The 20,941-nt window shown below is 39.3% G+C and overlaps 1 protein-coding gene across 4 annotated transcripts in view; it reads right to left on the bottom strand.

Annotated features, from left to right (window-relative positions):
- The window catches only part of GABRB3 (gamma-aminobutyric acid type A receptor subunit beta3), a 287,930-nt gene that overhangs the window by 265,182 nt on the left and 1,807 nt on the right, over positions 1 to 20,941 (bottom strand). The gene's annotated exons all lie outside the window — the stretch shown is intronic.

Raw genomic sequence — 20,941 nt, 5'->3', positions numbered from 1 at the left:
ATAATCTTCTCATTTGAGCTCAACTGCGAGGAAAGATGGGAAGTGAGAGGGGAGGCCTTAAGGAGAGACAGAATGCTCTGCATGGTGAAGACAGTGAACGTTAAACAATAAAATTATTGGGAGACTTCTTGTCATCAGAGACCATTTCTCCTAGTTGGGTGACCAACATAATTTTGAAAGCTGGGCAAGGGCTAAACACAACCATGATGTTAAAGGGCTGGAGAAACTTCAAATAGATTTCTTTGGCATCTAGAAGGTAAGGTAGAACCAGTGCTTAAGGATAGGATGAATGAAATTAAAACTGTTGACAGGCAGGAGACTGGGAAAGACAAGTGACAGTGAAACGAGTCTTCTCAAAAGCAGATGGCAAAAGTGTGATCTTGAAGTTTTTTTAAAAAAGAAAAGATTAAAAAAATAAAACTCAGGGGTAGGTGAAAATGTTTATAAAATATGATAGTGTTCCTGAATGGTTTTCACTGAGATGCTATTTCTGAGCATGACAGCAGGATTCAAAATAGGGTGGTGAGGAAAATGGTTACCCGTTCATCTCATAAACGATATGGAAAAATCCAAAATAAATTTAGATTTAAACTACCTTCCAATTAAATGTTAACCATCACTTAATTTCTTTCTCTGCATCAGCAGACCAAACTTTGGATCAAATGAAACAATAATCTGATTTTTTCCACATTAACTACAGAAAACAGTCACCTGAAATGTTACTCAAGTAGGCAAAGTAAGTTAATACTTCATTAAACAAAACCTCAAGTTTACCAGATGCAGCCATTATGTCAGCCTCACTGCACTCCTGACACACAAGGCCCACCCACTCCAGGACCCAGGACTTCCTACACGTACACAGCCAGAGGTCCCACACACTCAAACATCAAAAGGATCAAAGCTCTCCTCAGTTATAGAGATTAAATATGGGGCTACGCTGTATTTGAAATGTATTGGTAAAATCTGGGCATCCATATAAAAATGGAGGTAAAGACCGATGTACCAAAGTAAAGTCTGATGCTGTAAAGAACAATATAGTATAAGAACCTGGAATGTTAGGTTGATGAATCAAGGTAAATTGGAAGTGGTCAAACAGGAGATGGCAAGAGTGAAGGCAACATTTTAGGAATCAGTGAACTAAAATTCAATGGAACGGGCAAATTTAACTCAGATGACCATTATATATACTACTGTGGGCAGGAATCCCTTAGAAGAAATGAGTAGTCATCATAGTCAACAAAAGAGTCCAAAATGCAGTACTTTAGTGAACTCTCAAAACAAAAGAATGATCTCTGTTAGTTTCCAAGGCAAACCACTCAATATCACAGTAATCTAAGTCTATGCTCTAACCAGTAATGCTGAAGAAGCTGAAGTTGAATGGTTCTATAAAGACCTACAAGAACTTCTAGAACTAACACATTAAAAAGACGTACTTTTCATTATAGGGGACTGGAATGCAAAAGTAGGAAATCCAGAGATACCTTAGAGTAACCAGCAAATTTGGCCTTGTAGTACAAAATGAAGCAGGTCAAAGACTAACAGAGTTTTGCCAAAAGAACGCACTGGTCATAGCAAACACCCTGTTCCAACAACACAAGAGAAAACTCTACACATGGACCTCACCAGGTGGTCAATACCATAATCAGACTGATTATATTCTTTGCAGCCAAAGATAGAGAAGCTTTATACACTCAGCAAAGACAAGACCAGGAGTTAACTGGCTCAGATCATGAACTCTTTATTGCAAAATTCGGACTTAAATTGAAGGAAGGAGGGAAAACCACTAGACCATTCAGATATGACCTAAATCAAATCCCTTATGATTATACAGTGGAAGTGACAAAGAGATTCAAGGAATTAGATCTGATATACAGAGTACTTGAAGAACTATGGACAGAGGTTCATGATAATGTACAGGAGCCAGGGATCAAGACCATCCCCAAGAAAAAGAAATGCAAAACGGCAAAATGGTTGTCTGAGGAGGCCTTGCAAATAGCTGAGAAAAGAAGAGAAGTGAAAGGCACAGGAGAAAAGGAAAGATATACCCATGTGAATACACAGTTCCAAAGAACAGCAAGGAGAGATAAGAAAGCCTTCCTCAGCAATCAATGCAAAGAAGTAGAGGAAAACAATAGAGTGGAAAGACTAGAGATCGCTTCAAGAAAATCAGATATACCAAAGGAATATTTCATGCAAAGATGGGCACAAAAATGGAAAGAAATGGTATGGACCTAACAGAAGCAGAAGATATTAAGAACAGGTGGCAAGATTACACAAAAGAACTATTAAAAAAAAGATCTTCATGACCCAGATAACCACGATGGTGTGATCACTCACCTAGAACCAGACATCCTGGAGTCCAAAGTCAACTGGGCCTTAGGAAGGATCACTACTGATAAAGTTTGTGGAGATGATGTAATTCTAGTTGAGCTACTTCAAATCCTCAAAGATAATGCTGATAAAGTGCTGCACTCAATATGCCAGCAAATTTGGGAAACTCAGCTATGGCCACAGACTGGAAAAAGTCAGTTTTCATTCCAGTGCCAAAGAATGCTCAAACTATCACACAATTGCATGCATTTCACACGCTAGCAAATTAATGCTCAAAATTCTCTAAACCAGGCTTCAATAGTACATAAATTGTGAACTTCCAGAAATTCAAGCTGGATTTAGAAAAGGCAGGGGAACCACAGATCAAATTGCCAACATCCACTGGCTCATCAAAGAAGCAAGAGAGTTCCAGAAAAATATCTACTTCTGTTTTATTGATTGTGCCAAAGCCTTTGACTGTGTGGATCACAACAAACTGTGGAAAATTCTTCAAGAGATGGGAATACCAGACCACCTGACCTACCTCTTGAGAATCCTGTATGTGGGTCAAGAGGCGGCAGTTAGAACTGGACATGAAACAACACACTGGTTCCAATTCGGAAAAGAAATACGTTAAGGCTGTATATTGTCACCCTGCTTATTTAATTTATACGCAGAGTACATCGTGAGAAATGCTGGGCTGGATGAAGCACAGCTGGAATCAAGATTGCCAGGAGAAATGTCAATAACCTCGGATACTCAGATGACACCACTCTTAGGGCAGAAAGCAAAGAAGAACTAAAGAGTCTCTTGATGAATGTGAAAGAGGAGAGTGAAAAAGTTGGCTTAGATCTCAACATTCAGAAAACTAAGATCATGGCATCTGGTCCCATCACTTCATGGCAAATAGATGGGGAAACAATGGAAACAGTGGCTGACTTTATTTTTCTGGGCTCCAAAATTACTGCAGATGGTGACTGCAGCCATGAAATTAAAAAACACTTGCTCCTTGGGAGAAAAGCTACGACAAACCTAGACAGCATAATAAAAAGCAGAGACATTACTTTGCCAACAAAGTAGTCTAGTCAAAGTTTTGGTTTTTCCAGTAGTCATGTATGGATGTGAGAGTTGGACTATAAAGAAAGCTGAGCACCAAAGAATTGATGCTTTTGGACTGTGGTGTTGGAGAAGACTCTCGAGAGTCCCTTGGACTGCAAGGAGACCCAATCAGTCAATCCTAAAGGAATTGAGTCCTGAATATTCATTGGAAGGATTGATGCTGATACTGAAACTCCAATACTTTGGCCACCTGATACGAAGAACTGACTCATTGGAAAAGACCCTGATGCTGGGAAAGATTGAAGGCAGGAGATGCTTGGATCGCCGAGTTGTGTCCATCACTGACTCGATGGACATGAGTTTGAGTAAGCTCTGGGAGTTGGTGATGGACAGGGAAGCATGGTGTGCTGCAGTCCATGGGGTCACAAAGGGTCGGACATGACTGAGAGAGTGAACTGATATAAAAATGGTCAACTCTGACCCCGAAAATAACTTTTTTACAGTGTCTTAGGCTTGATTTCTGATAATTTTAGTACTCAAATATAAAAGTTATTTGGGGAAATATAATTTATTCTGTTTCATTCAAAACAGTGACCTGAAGTTGTGATATTCCTTATATATTTAATAGAATACCAAATATAAAATTAAGACAAAGTCAGTTTTTATATAAAGCCAAATTAATGATATATTTTTCTTGTTAGATGAGACTGTGCTGGAGTCATGGTGAAGTTAAGAATAGTTTTGGGGTTTAACTCAATTTCGTAAGCTATTGTTCTCTTTCCATTAACCAAAAGATACACTTATTCTAGAATATTAAATATAAAACAGTTTTTAGGCAAATCAGTGGATCCCAAACAGATCGTTTCTTTAAAGCTACTTGGTTACGTATATCAAACACCTAAAATATTCATACTATCTGACTCAGTAATCCTCCTACTGAAATATTTCTCAAGAAAAATATGCATAATAATTTACACACAAGGATACTCATCAAAACACCATTTAGTGTATCAGAACAAGCAGCTAAACATATAATAGGATAATATTAATTATACACTGGCACCCCACTCCAGTACTCTTTCCTGGAGAATCCCATGGCTGGAGGAGCCTGGTAGGCTGCAGTCCATGGGGTCACTAAGAGTTGGACATGATTGAGTAACTTCACTTTCACGCAAGAAAATAGCATATAGTTCTTAAATTATCTGTAAAATATGTTCAGTATGGAAGTGTCTGTAACATAAAGTTACATGCAAAAGAATGATAAAAACTTATCCATACAGTATATAAAATACACACTTATATTACATGTGCATGAAAAAAAAAAAGAAAAAAATACATCCAAATGTATTTTTCTATCTGTTCTAAATTTTCATAGTGGGGAATTTTTTTTTTTATTTTGGAAAACAATGGACACTTTTATTTACTTCTGTTCTTCTTATATTTTCCTTTGAAAAAAGTGGAACTACTGGGAGTGTTTGCATCCCTAAAGTGGAGCCCATCATCCTCCTAGGGGCAGCCACCTATGGTACAGAGTCAAGGTGGCTCAGTAAAGGTGCAGTGAGTACCTAAATTCTCAACAGGCAGGCACACTGCTGTCCCCAGCCTTCTTTTCACAATATAAAGTCAGAGAACATTCCTGCAACCACTGTTAAGAACATGGCATGCTAACGCAAAGTCACATGTTATATAGAAAACTTCCATGGGTGTTGTGATCATTTACGAAGTTCACAGCTGGATAAGGGAGAATTTCTGCCTTCCTTCTCACTTAAAGATTCTCCTTCCTACTTGCCTCCTGTCACACCTAAAGAGAACATTCATCAGAGTATCTGCTAAGGCCTGCAGCTCTGCTAACACCTTGGGTTTCAGCACTTGTTCTGCTCAGGTTGTAAAACCTTAGTGACTGTAGGTGGCTCCCTCCAGGAGGATGATGGGCTCCACTTTAGGGACGCAAACACTCCCAGTAGTTCCACTTTTTTCAAAGGAAAATATAAGAAGAACAGAAGTAAACAATTTAATTTTGCACAGTATAAATTGGCATGTATCTGCTTTTTAATTACATATGGCCAAATGTCCCAGCATCTCGATCATTTCAAGAGAAAAAAACAACATCCAGTTTCTTGTCACACTTTTACCATTTCAATCCCATCTGTAGCTCCCTTATGTCTTTTCCGTGCCGTCTAGTCCTATTCACTCTCCTCCAAACTGCTTTCCAGAACACTCTCAGCATCTCCTCTTTTCTCATCCCCACCTTCACCGTCACCGACCCCCATATCTGGCACAGGCTGACGAGTACTGTCTGACTCACTCCTGGACTCCCGACAAGCACCCTCTCTTCCTGAGTTTCTGCTCAACTTCACTGGCAGTGACAGCTTGCCAGAGCTTCAAGTCTGAAATGACAGAGGCAACATGTGAACAGGCATGCTAAACTGGAGACACGTGGAAAAGCCCAATCTACTGTCATTTGGATCTATGCTGCTGAGGGTTTCTTTGGCGGATGAGAGCAGTTGTATTCTTAAACCTGAAGTATTTAGAGTGAAGGCGACTGCACAAGAATATGCTCATCAGCACAGCACAGGTGGACCAAAAAGTCATGAAAGACAATACAAGAGGAATTATTAAGTAATATCAATTATTTTGAGAATTAAAAAAGGAAACATTCACTGCATTGCCTCTCCCCAGTTAGTTCCATAGTTAACTTACAAACGCAAGATGCTTTGATAAGCCTGGAACTTTCTATAATATACAGCTAATTCTGGACTGGTTTTTCCAGTAGTCTTGTACGGATGTGAGGGTCAGACTATAAAGAAAGCTGAGTGCCAAAGAATTGATTTTGAACTGTGGTGTTGGAGAAGGCTCTTGAGAGTCCCTTGGACTGCAAGGAGATCCAACCAGTCCATCCTAAAGGAAATCAGTCCTGAATATTCATTGGAAGGACTGATGCTGAAGCTGAAGTTCCAGTACTTTGCCCACTTGATGCAAAGAACTGACTCACTGGAAAAGACCCTGATGCTGGGAAAGATTGAGGGCAGGAGAAGAAGGGAATGACAGAGGATGAGATGGTTGGATGGCATCACCGACTCCAGGCACATGAGTTTGAGCAAGCTCCAGCAGTTGGTGATGGACAGGGAGGCCTGGCACGCAGCAGCCTGTGGGGTCGCAAAGAGCCATGGGGTCGCAAAGAGCTGGACGTGACTGAGCGACTGAACTGAACTGAATTCTGGACTAACCTATTAGAGTAAGCGTCAATTAGATACAGCACGTCTCTCTGAAGCACCAAAAATATTGTTCTGCCATAATACAAATATGGGTCCCTGACACTTCCCTTTTCTACCATCGTAACAGGCTCAATAGTCAGTGTGCTAGAATTCTAGCACATTTCTCTTATATTTTAGGGTTTTGTCATGATTACTGTTCTCACCGTTTCCATTATAATGTAGATAGTCTCGTAAATCTCTACAGAAGTGTGATCTAGAAGTACTCACACTTATCTGACACAGAATATAGTTCAGTAACATGTGAAACTGATGTGTGAGTCCTTCCTCTGGGTAACTGACAGTATCTATTAATACTGTAGCATGAGCAAATTCTGATTTTCTATTTGCACATTATTGCATAATCCTGGGCAAAGCTTGGAATATCAGGAATTTGGATGGCAATTAGTAGGTGCTTGCTTTCCTGTCAGCCTTTGTTTAGCAAATTTCATTCTACTTTTCTCTGAATTAAGCTGGAGGAAATAAAGAGGACTGTCCTTAACGGTTTTAAAAACAGAAAGCTAAAAGGAGAGAAATTACTGAGCTCATTTGATGCTTGGAGTATAGAAATTTTTCAGTCAAAATTCCAGAAAGATAAAAGGAGAAGAAAACAGGAGGTAAGATCCCCATTTCTCACCTCATGAGGGACGATACCATGCAGGTTGGCAGCCAAGAGACAAGGAAGAGTGTCAACCCCCTTATTTGACCTTTCCTCCCTAATCTCAGTAAACCAGCTGGTGCCCAGGACCTGCGCCCCCTGCTGGTCCTCAGAGATGGTGCAACCCAAGGAGCAGTTACAGATAGAACAGTTGCTGCTGCTACAGCTAAGTCACTTCAGCCGTGTCCGATTCCGTGTGACCCTATAGACGGCAGCCCACCAAGCTCCCATGTCCCTGGGATTCTCCAGGCAAGAACACTGGAGTGGGCTGCCATTTCCTTCTCCAATGCATGAAAGTGAAAAGTGAAAGTGAAGTCACTCAGTCGTGTCCGACTCTTCGCAACCCGACGGATTGCAGCCTACCAGGCTCCTCTGCCCATGGGATTTTCCAGTCAAGAGTACTGGAGTGGGTGCCATTAACTTCTCCAGTTAGAACAGTGTCCCCCTTTTAATGCCTGACCTTTGCTAGTCCAGACTAGCTACCATACCCCTTTTATTCTGGGAGAGAAAGAGAAGAAAAACAAAAACTCTGAGGAACATCTATGTGTGGGGCTACGATAAACTATTTCAAAGTGCTAAGTTAGAAAGTCAGTTACTTACCATCTTTAATGTGCTATAACTTCTTCTAACCATATACTTGGAGAAGGAAATGATAACCCACTCCAATATTCTTGCCTGGAGAATCCCATGAACAGAGGAGCCTGGCAGGCTACAGTCCATGGAGTTGCAAGAGTTGGACACGCCTTAGAGACTAAACCACCTACCCACCAGATCCTACAATCCATTATCAGCAGGATTTCACCTATGGTAATCAAATATGAAGTAAACCCTTTGAAAATTACTAATTTTTTCGGTTATTGATTACATCCAAGTTTGAGTCACATTATACATTTTGATCTATATAATCTAAATAGGTAATTTCCTAGTTACATAATAATTGGCACATCCACATTTTTACTCTTTCATAATAAAATTAAACACGTCTCATTTTGCAATCTGTAGTCCAGGCAAGCCCAAGTCTTTGTCCCTATATCCATATAAGTTTTCTTGCTTGGATTTTATGTATAAATAATTTTGTTTTATGTGAGGCAAGGAATCAAGAGGCTCCCCTGGTGGCTCAGCAGTAAAGAATCTGCCTGCCAAAGCAGGAGATGCAGGTTCAATCCCTGGGTCAGGAAGATCCCCTGGAGAAGGGAATTGGAACCCACTCCAGTATTCTTGCCTGGAGAATTCCATGGACAGAGGAGCCTGGCTGGCGACAGGTTCATAGGGTCACAAAGAGTTGGACATGACTGAAGAAACTTATTTTACTTTAACTTTAGCATTAAGTGATATTTCCATATTGAGTTATTTTTCTTAGGTGATAATGGAAAGGTCATTCTTTGGATACAAGTGAAGCATTTTAAGGGACTTCCCAGGTGGCTCGGTAGTAAAAGAATCTGCCTGCCAAGCAGGAGACATGGGTTGAGCCCTGGGTAGGAAGATCCCCGGAGAAAGGGAATGGCTACCCACTCCAGTATGTCTTGCCTGGAAAATCCCATGGGCAGAGGATCCTGACAGTCAAAGAGGTCAGACAGGACCCAGCAGCTGAAGTGCAAGTGAAAGTCACTCAGTTGTGTCAGACTCATTGTGACCCCATGGACTATACAGTCCATGAAATTCTCCAGGCCAGAATACCAGAGTGGGTAGCCTTTCCCTTCTCAACCCAGGGATCTTCCCAACCCAGGGATCGAACCCAGGTCTCCTGCATTGCAGGTAGTTTCTTTACCAGCTGAACCACAAGGGAAGCCCCTCAGCAACTGAGCATGCATGCAAAAAACATCTTAACAGCCAGCTACAGTTTTCACTTATAAATTATTAACTATAAATTCAACCCAAATAGTGACCATAAGCACGTTTGAAACCCCAAAATTAAGGAGCCTGAGTGCAGACTGTAAATCCTACTGTTTATGGACAACACATCCCGGGCTTGCAGTGCACAGCACAGGTGACTTGGAGAAAATGGGCCACACTTTGACTGTATGGCTGCAAGCTGCCAGATGACCACCACTTGGACACCCAGTTAAACCACATGCAGTATCAAATGACAAGAAGCAGTGGTCTCTGTAAGGCAAACCAAAGTCTCACGTTTTCAACTGTTCACAGACTCAGAAATCAGGGCTAAAAGGCAACTTAGAGAATCTATTTTAACATACTTGTTTAAAAAAAATGATCAGCTTGAAAACAATTGAGTCTAATGACTTACCAAAGTTAACAGAAACCCTTCTAGAATCTGAGAATTTCTAACTAACTCTTTTCCACTGCCCAGGGCAATTTTGCAAATTAGACCCCACAGCCTCTAAAGGTAAAATAGCCAGGAGTATTGAGGAAATTACCCAGATAATTAAAATCCCAAAGAGTTCACAATAATAAAGTACAATCTCAAGCTTTGAGACTAGTTTTTCAATCATAAACACAAGCTTTGGGGCAATACAGTATAACGATAAATAAAGCATGGCTTAGGAGAAAAGAATCTATAGATATATAATATTTCCAAAATAATTTTTTAAACCAGCTCCCTGTGATTCTAAATGCCAGAATCAAACAAGCAAACAAATGAAACTCACGACACTTACAATCAATTAACACTTTTGCATCTCTTCACCTTTCTGAATCGACTTTGGTTTCCGCACCCATTACCACCAGCCAAGCCCAGATCCCCAGTGGGATCTCCACAGTGCCGCAAAGCAATACTGGCCTCTTTTATTCCTGTGGTTCTGGAACAGTCCAGAAGGTGCATTTGCCTTCTGGGCTATTGTCACTGACTATTCATGAAAATGGACAAACTCTTCATAGAAGTATAGAGAATTAGTCATACAGGGAATTTTAAACATGTCTTACTCAAGGGGATGTTAAATATATCACCAGAACCTTTCAACCAAAGAAAATCTTATTTTTCATATAAATGAATAACATAAATTATATAATATATACAGTATACTATATAATTTCATTATACATAATATATATTACAGATTATAATAAATGTTATGCAACATGATATATTCAAAGATACATGTCAACCCTCCCTAGTCTGAGAATCACAGCCCTGCCTGTACTTCCTGCCACAGCCCAAAGAAGGAATCTCTAGCCTTCCAAGAAAGCACCTGTCAAGCCCATCAGCCTCAAGGAGACATATTTTGTTCTCAAAATTAACCTACTGTTGTTGGCCCAAGAGTCTTTTTTGCAGATGGTAAAGAATCCACCTGCAATGCAGGAGACCTGGGTTCGATCCCTGGGTCATGAAGATCCCCTGGAAGAGGGAAAGGCTGTCCACTCCAGTATTCTTGCCTGGAGAATTCCATGGACAGAGGAGTCTGGTGGGCTATAGTCCATGGGGTCACAAAGAGTCGGACACAACTGGGTGACTAATATACTTGCTCAACACAACTGCGTCTGTTTCTGTATCATTTACTCTTATAATATGAGAAAACAAGGAGGCTTGAAACAGATCTTCCTTCAGTATGACAGACAATATTATTATAGAAGAAAATCTCTGTTTTTTATCAATCTATTTGCAAGAGATGTTTAATGTTCATTTTCATAAAATATTACCCATTCTCATATGCACTAGTAGAATTTTTTAATCAAAATTGTGTCTTCTCTGTGGTTTGGACAAGGTCACAAAAAGAGGCTTTATTAATGCAGTAATTTTCTCAGTTAACATTCCTGGGGACTGGCTGTATTAAAAATCATTCTAATTCCATGGATTAGGCCCACATTTCCTAAACTATGTTCTACAGAAAACTTCATGAACTAGTAATAAGGTCCATTATCCCCTCACAAAGAAAAAAATCCCTAAACATGTATTTTAAATGCCGAACTTTTCACCCCCCCAATGAAGATTTACAAAATCATTGACATATTAAAGGGCTTGACAATTCCTGCAGTAAAGAAACCTGTTTTACATCTCCAACATAATTTCCAATATTATTCGAGCAGAAACACTGATTATGGGGCACATATGCACATTGTATATAACAATGTTCTTTTTTTAATTATTTAATTGGAGGATAATTACTTTACAATATTGTGATGGTTTTTGCTGTACATCAACATGAATCAGTTATGGGTACGCATGTGTTCTCTTAAGCAACCATTATTTTACCCCATACCACAAGGAATTACATTCTCATAGGGAATTTTGGTGCCCAGGGCCAAAACAAAGGAAAATTCAGACATGAAAACTCATTCAATGGCACAATCAACTACAGCCTCACACAGAGGGTGAGAATTATCTGCAGAATGTTTAACAGCATAAAAAGGAATATAGCACAATCAATGCTGCTCTTCATACATTCAGTTATTCCCAACCTCTTTCAAACATGCACTGCTGCTGCTGCTGTTGCTGCTAAGTCGCTTTAGTCGTGTCCGACTCTGTGTGGCCCCATGGATGGCAGCCCACCAGGCTCCCCTGTCCCTGGGATTCTCCAGGCAAGAACACTGAAGTGGGTTGCCATTTCCTTCTCCAATGCATGAAAGTGAAAAGTGAAAGTGAAGTCGCTCAGTCATGTCTGACTCTTAGCAGCCCCATGGACTGCAGCCTACCAGGCTCCTCTGTCCATGGGATTTTCCAGGCAAGAGTGCTGGAGTGGGGTGCCATTGCCTTCTCCGTCAAATATGCACACTGCTTTGGAAAGGCAAAACATGGTATACAACAATGGTGAGAAATTGTGCTGGGCAGGCGTGAATTTGTGTCAGCTCCTGCAATCACTCCAACACCAAAGAAGGCTTCTTGTTCTACACCTTTGGAACCACTATTCTAGACCATAGGAATGGCACTGCTTTCTGGGATTTGGATGTCTTTTCTGCAACAAGTTCACAGGAATTCATATGTGTAAAGCTATGGTTAATTTCATGCACTTGTGCACAGTGTGCACACTCAGTTGTGTCCAAATCTTTGCAACCCCAAGCCCACCAGGCTCCTCTGTCCATGGATTTTCCAGATAAGAATACTTGAGTAGGTTGTCATTTCCTTCTCAGGGAATCTTCTTGACCCAAGGATCGAACTAGTGTGTCTTGAGTCTTCTGCATTGGCAGGCAGACTCTTTACCACTGCGCTACCTGGGAAGCCCTCTATGTGCTTGACACCCAAATAAGGGAACCTCTCCAATAAAACAAACAGAAGATATAGTTTTATCACAAGGGTCATGTGTTACACAAATGCATTTAACAAGTATTCACCAAGCGTATTCTACATAACAGGCACTGTCCCTGGTGACTAGTCTAGTCTTTCAAGCTGATATACAGACATCTCTCAGATGGATTTTTAGAGTCCTCATGATTGGGAAAAAAATTCAATGGTATTACAGTAAATTATTCAAATTGTTGTCTCTTTTAAAACAGTTTTTGGTTTGCACAGATTCACACACACAAACAACTTGTAATGATGGGTGACCCAGAAAACTTGTTCCTTCTACTCATTAAAGTTAACAGTTGTAAAGTCTAATTCAAAAAAATTAAATTTTAAAAGAAGAGTGATGTGATACTGAACTAAGTAGCTAACACTTTCGGAGGAGGAAACGGCACCCCACTCCAGGACTCTTGCCTGGAAAATCCCATAGACGGAGAAGCCTGGTAGGCTCCAGTCCATGGGGTCACTAAGAGTCGGGCACAACTGAGCGACTTAGCAGCAGCAGCAGCAGCAGCAGCAAACACTTTATACATATGTACCAAACACAATCAGAGTCATGTACCTTTAAAACAGTAGACTTTGCTATCCTTTAAAGTCAACTCAAAATAAAACAAATGTACTTCATGTCATGCATCATAGCATGACTTAGTAAATATTTTAGATAAAAGGAATTCTTTCATTGTAGAACTTAAGTAAAATATGATGATGTAATCAACAGAATCCATATCCTCTCTCAGACTGATTGGAAAAGCACAAATTAGAACTTTTAAAGAGCTGTGACATTCTCATATCTTAATTATACTCCTATTCATCTGAAATGTTAGTTCCATGCATGCTAAGGTTTTTGTTAATTATATCAATGCTTCTGCAGAAAAATGCAAAAAGGGATACATGAGTTAACACTTACAAATGGCTTCTATTTCTTAATATAGTCTCCTGGTAACCATGGAATAAGAGAATTCTACATCTCCCACCACAGAGATCAGAGGCAAGCTCTCCATCGTGAGCCCTCTTGAATTGACAGGACTGAACAAATTGCCAAGAGATGAAACCTATTTCAGTCCTAGTCTTCCAAATTTTGCTGCTAGAAGAGTCTTCTTAATGGCTGGCATAAATGGCCCAGAAGTAAACTGTGCTGAAAAGCTAGCAAACAAATGAAAACCACTGCAGCTACACTGCACTGCTGAACAGCCATCAGAAAGGGAATGCAGAGCTTAATGAACCTCTGTATTAGGAAGAACCACCAAAACTTCCCTATCATATAGGAAAGCTCAAGTCACGTATACTTCCAATTAGACACAAAACTGAGTGTAACAAAGGCACCAGTGACTAGTGTTTGAAATACCCCCATTAACCCTTACACTGGCAGTACATCACAGGGCCACCACAATCTCTTCCCTCCTCGCCACACTGAGATCAGTGTAAAAGCTCTCCAGTGAGGGGCTAAACGCTATAAAATACGTGACTGCTGAAGGTGCTATGCCTGCATGCTAAGCCTCTTCAGTCGTGTCCGACTCTGTGTCTTCAGTTGACACCCAGGGACTGCAGCCCACCAGGCTCCTCTGTCCAAGGGATTCTCCAGGCAAGAACACTGGAGTGGGTTGCCATGCCCTCCTCCAGGGGCTCCTCCTGACCCAGGGAGCCAACCCACACCTCTTATATCTCCTGCATTGGCAGGCAGGCTCTTTACCACTAGCACTACCACTATACTGTATACAATTATACAAATTCTGATTACATTAAGTCCCCTAAAATAAAAACTACATATATCACATTTAGCCTGTAAAAGGTTCTTCTTGGTCATGAGCCCAAATTCTGGGTTATAAAAATATTTCATTGGAAAGCCACCTACCTATTTATTCATGTACTTTTATATCTATTCTTTCATTCATTCTTCACTCATAGATTTTTCTTTCAACCAATTTCTAATAGACACTAGTATCTATCTATATAGCAACCGTTAGATTTTGGTTTTGCACTATGAAAGGGTGTTCTTAGACACACAGATCTGCCTCATGAGATTTACAATCTCAAGGAGGGAGGAAAAAAGGGGAAGAAAGCCTCTAAACAAACAAGCACACCAGAATCATACTCACTTGATAGCGATCACTGGATAGTAATCATCACTTGCTAGTGATAAAAGGAAAGACTAGGAGAGCACGGAGAAGTAAACTGGAAGATCCACTTTAGATGGCAATGAAGGTCATGGGAAAAGGTTAAATCCTATTATAAGGCCCTAAGAAAGCATTTTTTAATTGCTCTGTAGCACAACAAGGTAGAAAGAAACAGGATCAAGTCCCAGCTTTGTATCAATAGTACATCAGTGCTGTTCCTAAGGCTATTTGCTCACCTGAAAAATGGAGATGAGAGTAACATCTACCATAAGATATATTTCACTAAGCCGATCATCAGGTTTGATGGTCAAGTATGCAAAATATCTGAAACATTTCATCAACTGCAAAATGACATAAAGCTGTTGTTAGCTGTCATCTCCCTAAGTTATACCTCAATATGCATCACAAGAAAATTTTGAAGATTCCCAATGGTCAATAGGCTTGATGTATTTAAACCAAATGTTCAGTAGGCTTCAAGCACGATGAGAGTATATATGATATGACAGTTCAGGACATAGTGGGGGACAGAGAACCTGGCATGCTGTAGTCCATGAGATCAAAGAGTCCGTCACGACTCGGCAACTGAACAAGAGTGTTATGACACAGAATCCATAGGAGAAAGAAAGATTCTGCTACCAGTGGAAGGAAAGAAGAGCTCTTACAAGATGACAGATTTACAAAATCAGATGTTGAATTCATACTGCTTTATTGGCAAAAATTATAAAGTTTTTAATATATAAATAAGCAGATTTGTGCCATTAATTCAAACCAAGTACTTACTTCTATGTGCAACACAACAGAGGATCTACTGAGCCTGGCAAAGGCTCCAGAAGAGGCTGCTCACGACAAGGCAATGTGCAGAAGATTCATTTTCTGAGATGTAGCAACAGAAGCTTTACAGCCTCCCTGAGGGGAAAGACAAAAAGCGCCCCCTTTGCCTCCCATATCATTCTTTCTAATGTTAAACAGAAACCTCCTTTCATAAAGAGCATATTACATAAGCGCTATTCTCATCCATCTCTTAAGTTCATTATATGCTTCCTTGTCAGTGCCCCAGCATTGATGTTTAATCAACTTAGGCACGAAACATACTTCCAGGGAGAAGTGATGCCCTCAGTAAACAGTCTTACCTCCTAAACGCAGCAACCTGGAACCAAAGCCAACGTGCTCACTGGACCTTACCCCTGGAGTGCCTTTCCTGTAAGTGGTTTTTCAAACCCAATTGGGTCAGAGAAACACTTCTTCCTTTCTGCTGAGTCATCCCTCAGCTTAAGAGGTAACAAGAGCATCAGCACATTTCCAACATTTAAAATGCTAGTAACAATTCAAAAGCAAGTAACAATTCATATGCTAACTCTGAACTAAGCCAGAGCCTCTCTGAAGAAATCAGAAAAGGACAGTTTTCTAATATGCGTGTGTTTGGCTGTGATTGTGTGGGTATCTTTACCTCAATTTTCTATGTAGAGCCAAGCCCTTTGTGCTATCACCCAGGCATTTTTGTGCCATGGGCATCTGAGAAGCCAGAGACTGCATTACTGAGTATTAAGGCACTTGCCTAAGGCTAGATGTTCCCATAAATCTAGAAACAACCTGAAACTCCCAATCCCATTAGGCTCTTTGCAGCACAACAGCTGGATTCCTGGGACTCAGCTTCCCTGCCTGAGGACCTGGCCAGGTGCTGGACACTGGGTGCCTTGCGGGCAGAGCAACTCCAGACTCTGCAGCACAGGGAGCGGAGTTGATTAACATAAATTTGATCAAAACAGCCTAAAAGCTGAATTCTCCAGCTAATCCCAGCTCTCTCAAACCAAGGTGACCTTCTCCTTTGCCCACTCTTCTGAAAACAGGGAAGACAAAAGTGAGAGCAAATGCTTCTGGGTTGTGCACAAAAGTCAACTGCACGCATTTTACAGTGAGGCAGCACCGAAGCTGCTTGCTGGGATGTTCCAAAACCATGCTCTTACGTACCATACTCATTTCACACTGAGACATTTTTGAAAAGGAAAATGCAATCAATGGGGATGGAATACACTACAACAAGCATAAGGGACAAATATAGCTCTCATAATAACTGAACACAGCAGATTATATGTCACCTGGAAGGAACTCACAACTAAAAAAAGGTAACAGTTTATTGTTTATATGCATGAAATCAGAAAAAACAATTCTGTAGTTACATGTTCATGAACTATATAGTCCGTGGGGTTGCAAAGAGTCGGACACGACTAATCAACTTTCACTTCAATTTTAATAGATGAATTAAGTACAGAAAATAAAGTACAAGTTAAATCATAGAACATTAGCCTTTTTATTACTAGAGTTTGAATCTAGTTCTATGTAATATTTGTGGATTAGTAGCTAAGTCATGTCTGATTCTTTTGTGACTCCATGGACACACCAGGCTCCTCTGTCCATGGGATTTCCCAGGCAAGAATACTGGAGTGGGTTGCTATATCCTTCTCAGGGGGATCTTCCCAACCCAGGGATTGAACCCACGTCTCCTGCCTTAGCAGGCTGATTCTTAACCACTGAGCCACTGAGGAAGCCCAATATCCTCAATACTTTAATTAAGTAGAAATTGAGAATGTACAGTTTCTTTCTGAATTAACAAATCAAACAATGGCTTATTCTAGTAATTCAAATTCAAAAAGAAGTCATATGACTACTTTAAAATACTGTTTTTATTATCTGAATGATTTTTAAAGAGTTCCAGAACTACTTCACCCTCTTTCAGTAAAAAAAAAAAAAAAAAAAAATTTAATTAAACTTTTCTAGTTTTATATTTTAATATTCCCTTACATTTCCTATATTTTCAATAATTGTGTCGACTTATCCCTCCACCTATCGATTCAACAGGTTTATTTCACACTTGGACCAGTGTTAAAATTTTAACACCAGAATTATAACACATGCACATAAAACTTTTCGGTAGACAGTATACTTTCATATGTACAATCTCACTTAAAGAAATACGTAAACCAAATCTCAACAATTAGTTAACCATGCTTAGTTTTAAAAGATTATCTGAACATTTAAAATAAGAGCTAAAAGAACAAGGGAAGTTATGTAAAAGAAAACGGTTTTTTGTTTGACTGCTGTCAAGTAAGCTAATTAAAAAAAGAAAGAAGTGGAAAATTAGGAGTTTGGGATTAACACACACACTACTATATATAAAATAGGTAAACAATAAGGATCTACTATATAACACATGCAACTAAATTCAATATCTTGTAATAACCTATAATGGAAAAGAATCTGAAAAAGAATATATATGTGTATATGTTTATCACTGAGTCACTTTGCTGTATGTACACTAGAAACTAACAAGATTGCAAATTAACTATATGTCAATTTTAAATAAAGTACACAAAAAGAAAAATTAGAAGCTTAAGAAAAATGGAAATACAAAATATCTCCATTATCAGTGAAACATGTTATAGCAAAACAATGTTAAATACTAAAATCCATTTTGATTGTTAATATAAAACACCAAAATGCATAATGATATATACATGTATATGTATAATGTATCTATTTATTTAATTCTTTGAGGTTAGAGGCATTCTTTGGAGGCATTACCTATATGACCATCAGTAGATAAAGACTGTTTTGCAACTGTTTAAAGAGAAAAGTAATTATTTGCTTCATGTTCACCCTCAAAGTGTCCACTAACAAGAGCACATCTGTCCCACCTTGAGATATACATGCTTTATATATCCTTATTTCAGACGTTAATGGATCTTTATTTCACTAAATATGTTTTCAAAAGCATATCTATGAAAATTTGAGAACAGTTTCAAAGAAGCTTCCACGATCATTTACCCTGAATTTTCTTGCTAACTTTGGTCTTCTCACTCCATCTAAATTAACATCTTTGTCACAATATTCATCTTAAACCACACTTAAATCATGTCAGTCATCTGCTTAATAATCTTTACAGGCTCCTTAATTCTTGAAAATTAATTAGCATCTGAAATCCTTGGCAAGGCAGAAAAGGGCCTGGGTGAGCAGGGGTTTGTCCTACTTTTTTCCAATTTCATCTTTTGAGTCTCTCCTTCACAATTTCCTGTCCTGCTGATCTATCCATCCATAGCTTTGCCAATTTCTTCTCTAACCCAGAATATCCTCCTCTGTCTATGCCAGTCACAATTCTATTCCCCCTAGTCACCCATCCAACTTAAGTATCACTTCATAAGTTCTTTCAGAAGGCTTTCCCTGTCAGAAGTCCTCTCAGTCTCTCTCTCTCCCCTCCCTCTTTCTGCCTCCTTCCTTCCGCCTTTCCTTCCCTCTCTCTCTTAGGGCATGCCCCTTTCTTTTTTCATAACCTAACAACACTTAAATTTTGGGTAACTAGTAAGGCGATTAAGGAAGCTCACAAATATAATGCATTGCTTTTAAGCAACGTGATTAAAAACATGGGTTTAATTTTATGCTCACATACTCAGTTTTTTCCCTATAAAATGTCACCTCCAAAATGATACTTAATTATTGCTATATATTTGAAGTTCCTTCAGTAAAAAATAGATCAAATACAGCAGCTATGACTATGAGCTATGATCCTGATCATGAGTTATAGGAAATCAGGTTTTTCTAGTGGATGTTTTTACAATCCACTTGTGGAAGGTATTTCAGATGCCAGTTAGTCCATCTATCCAATGGCCTTCAATTTCCAATTTCATCAATTCCCAATTTTTCTTTACCATAAACTTACATAGAGAGAACCACAAAAATCAACATCATCAAAATGCAAAACAAAAGGCATACAAGTATGCTATGGTACATTATGCATAATTACTGGCTTTGGTATAGGCACTTAAAGATTATTTGATATAATGGCTTGTATCCTCAATTTGTCTTCCTATTATTGGGTTCAGAGAAAACTGGGACATTTCAGTTCATAGCGCATGAAGTTTTTAAAGGTGCTAAATATCAGCATGATGTCTAAACAACTGGATAGCTAAGTTTAAAAATTCATTCACAGGAAATGTGTAATGATTTGCAACAAGACATTCTCTATTCCCTGGCTGTTTTAACACTGTACAAAGTTCTTAAAAGTGTCACATCAGTATGTTTTCTTCATTATTTGACATCCAATATAATAACTTTTGACATAAAAATCCACTAAATAGTCTATTAACTTCTATACAAAACTTTCTTCTCTGTAGAATATGAAGTTCCCAATTAAGGAAATCGCAGATTACAGAGTATATCTTGAATATATTAACTTGTTTCCTTAAGGTCATAAGACATACTTTTGACAGAATAATTTTTCAAAAATTTGAAAAAGTAAAATAAATGTGATGTTTTTAGTGTAATATATATAAAGTCTCTGTTTCTTCCTCATGCTTTTAAAAACAACTTATTTATTTATGTTTATTTATTGTTCATACTTGAATATAAATGTCCTTAGTGATATACACTGAAAGAAAAGTACTTTTTAAATCACACATCATAATTTTAAACCTTTAGATTAAGAGTAAAAAATTAATTAACAGCAGTTTCGTGTAGTCAAAGATTTCTTCCTACAAAATCCATACTAGTGTATGCCTTTAAATATATCTTGCTAAACATCTATTTAAAATTATGATTTTAGTTTATTGGTAACCATCCACATTTCTATGTTATTAGAATGTTTCTCAAAAAAAACTGTCCATAAAACATCTGCTTGGGAAAAAAAAATCTGAAGCACTAGTTTTAAATAAAGACCTCCAAGATTGTACTTCACACCACTGAATCAGAATCACAGCCAGGGAGTAAGCATTCAAAACAAGTTCGCCCATGTGACTCTGATGTCCACCAGACTTGAGAAATCCATGGAGTCTACCTCATGGCTCATTATATTCTTGGTGCTATATTTTAGAAAGAAAAGTTGCTAAATGATTTCTTCCAAAAAAAAATTTTTTTTTCCAAATTCTCATCTTCACAATTTCTAAAGTGTCACTCAGAAAATGAAACCTGTTTTCAAAAACCCCTGGTATTCCAGTTCAATCAAAAAATGAAAGGGGTCGTTTTTCTCCTCATTCCGTGTTGTCTTCAAGGTTCCTGAGGAAGCCTGTGACACCCACTTCACACCTCTGGACAGACAGGGACCTCCACTTTCCACAGGTCAGAACACAGAATCTCCTCGCATTAACACAGCCCTAAGTGACACTTGGTTCCCTAGCTTTCCACTCTCCCTGCAGAGACGGCCCGCCAGACCCTCCAGCACCGTCAGCACCTCCGACAGAGCCCGGCGGATTGGGTCCGGGTTCCATGTCGCGAACCCGCCCTCGGAAAAGCCACTGGACTCTGAGGAAACGGACCCGAGACAGCGCAGGACACGCCGACCCCCGCCCTCCGCGCTCTCCAGCGGCCAGCACCTCCTCCACAAGGAAGC

This window comes from Bos grunniens, chromosome 21 (assembly GCF_055505025.1).
Source record: "Bos grunniens cultivar Pamir isolate PY7600 chromosome 21, Bosgru_T2T1.0, whole genome shotgun sequence".
Classification (NCBI taxonomy): domain Eukaryota; kingdom Metazoa; phylum Chordata; class Mammalia; order Artiodactyla; family Bovidae; genus Bos; species Bos grunniens.
This window is presented reverse-complemented; position numbering and strand designations above follow the sequence as displayed.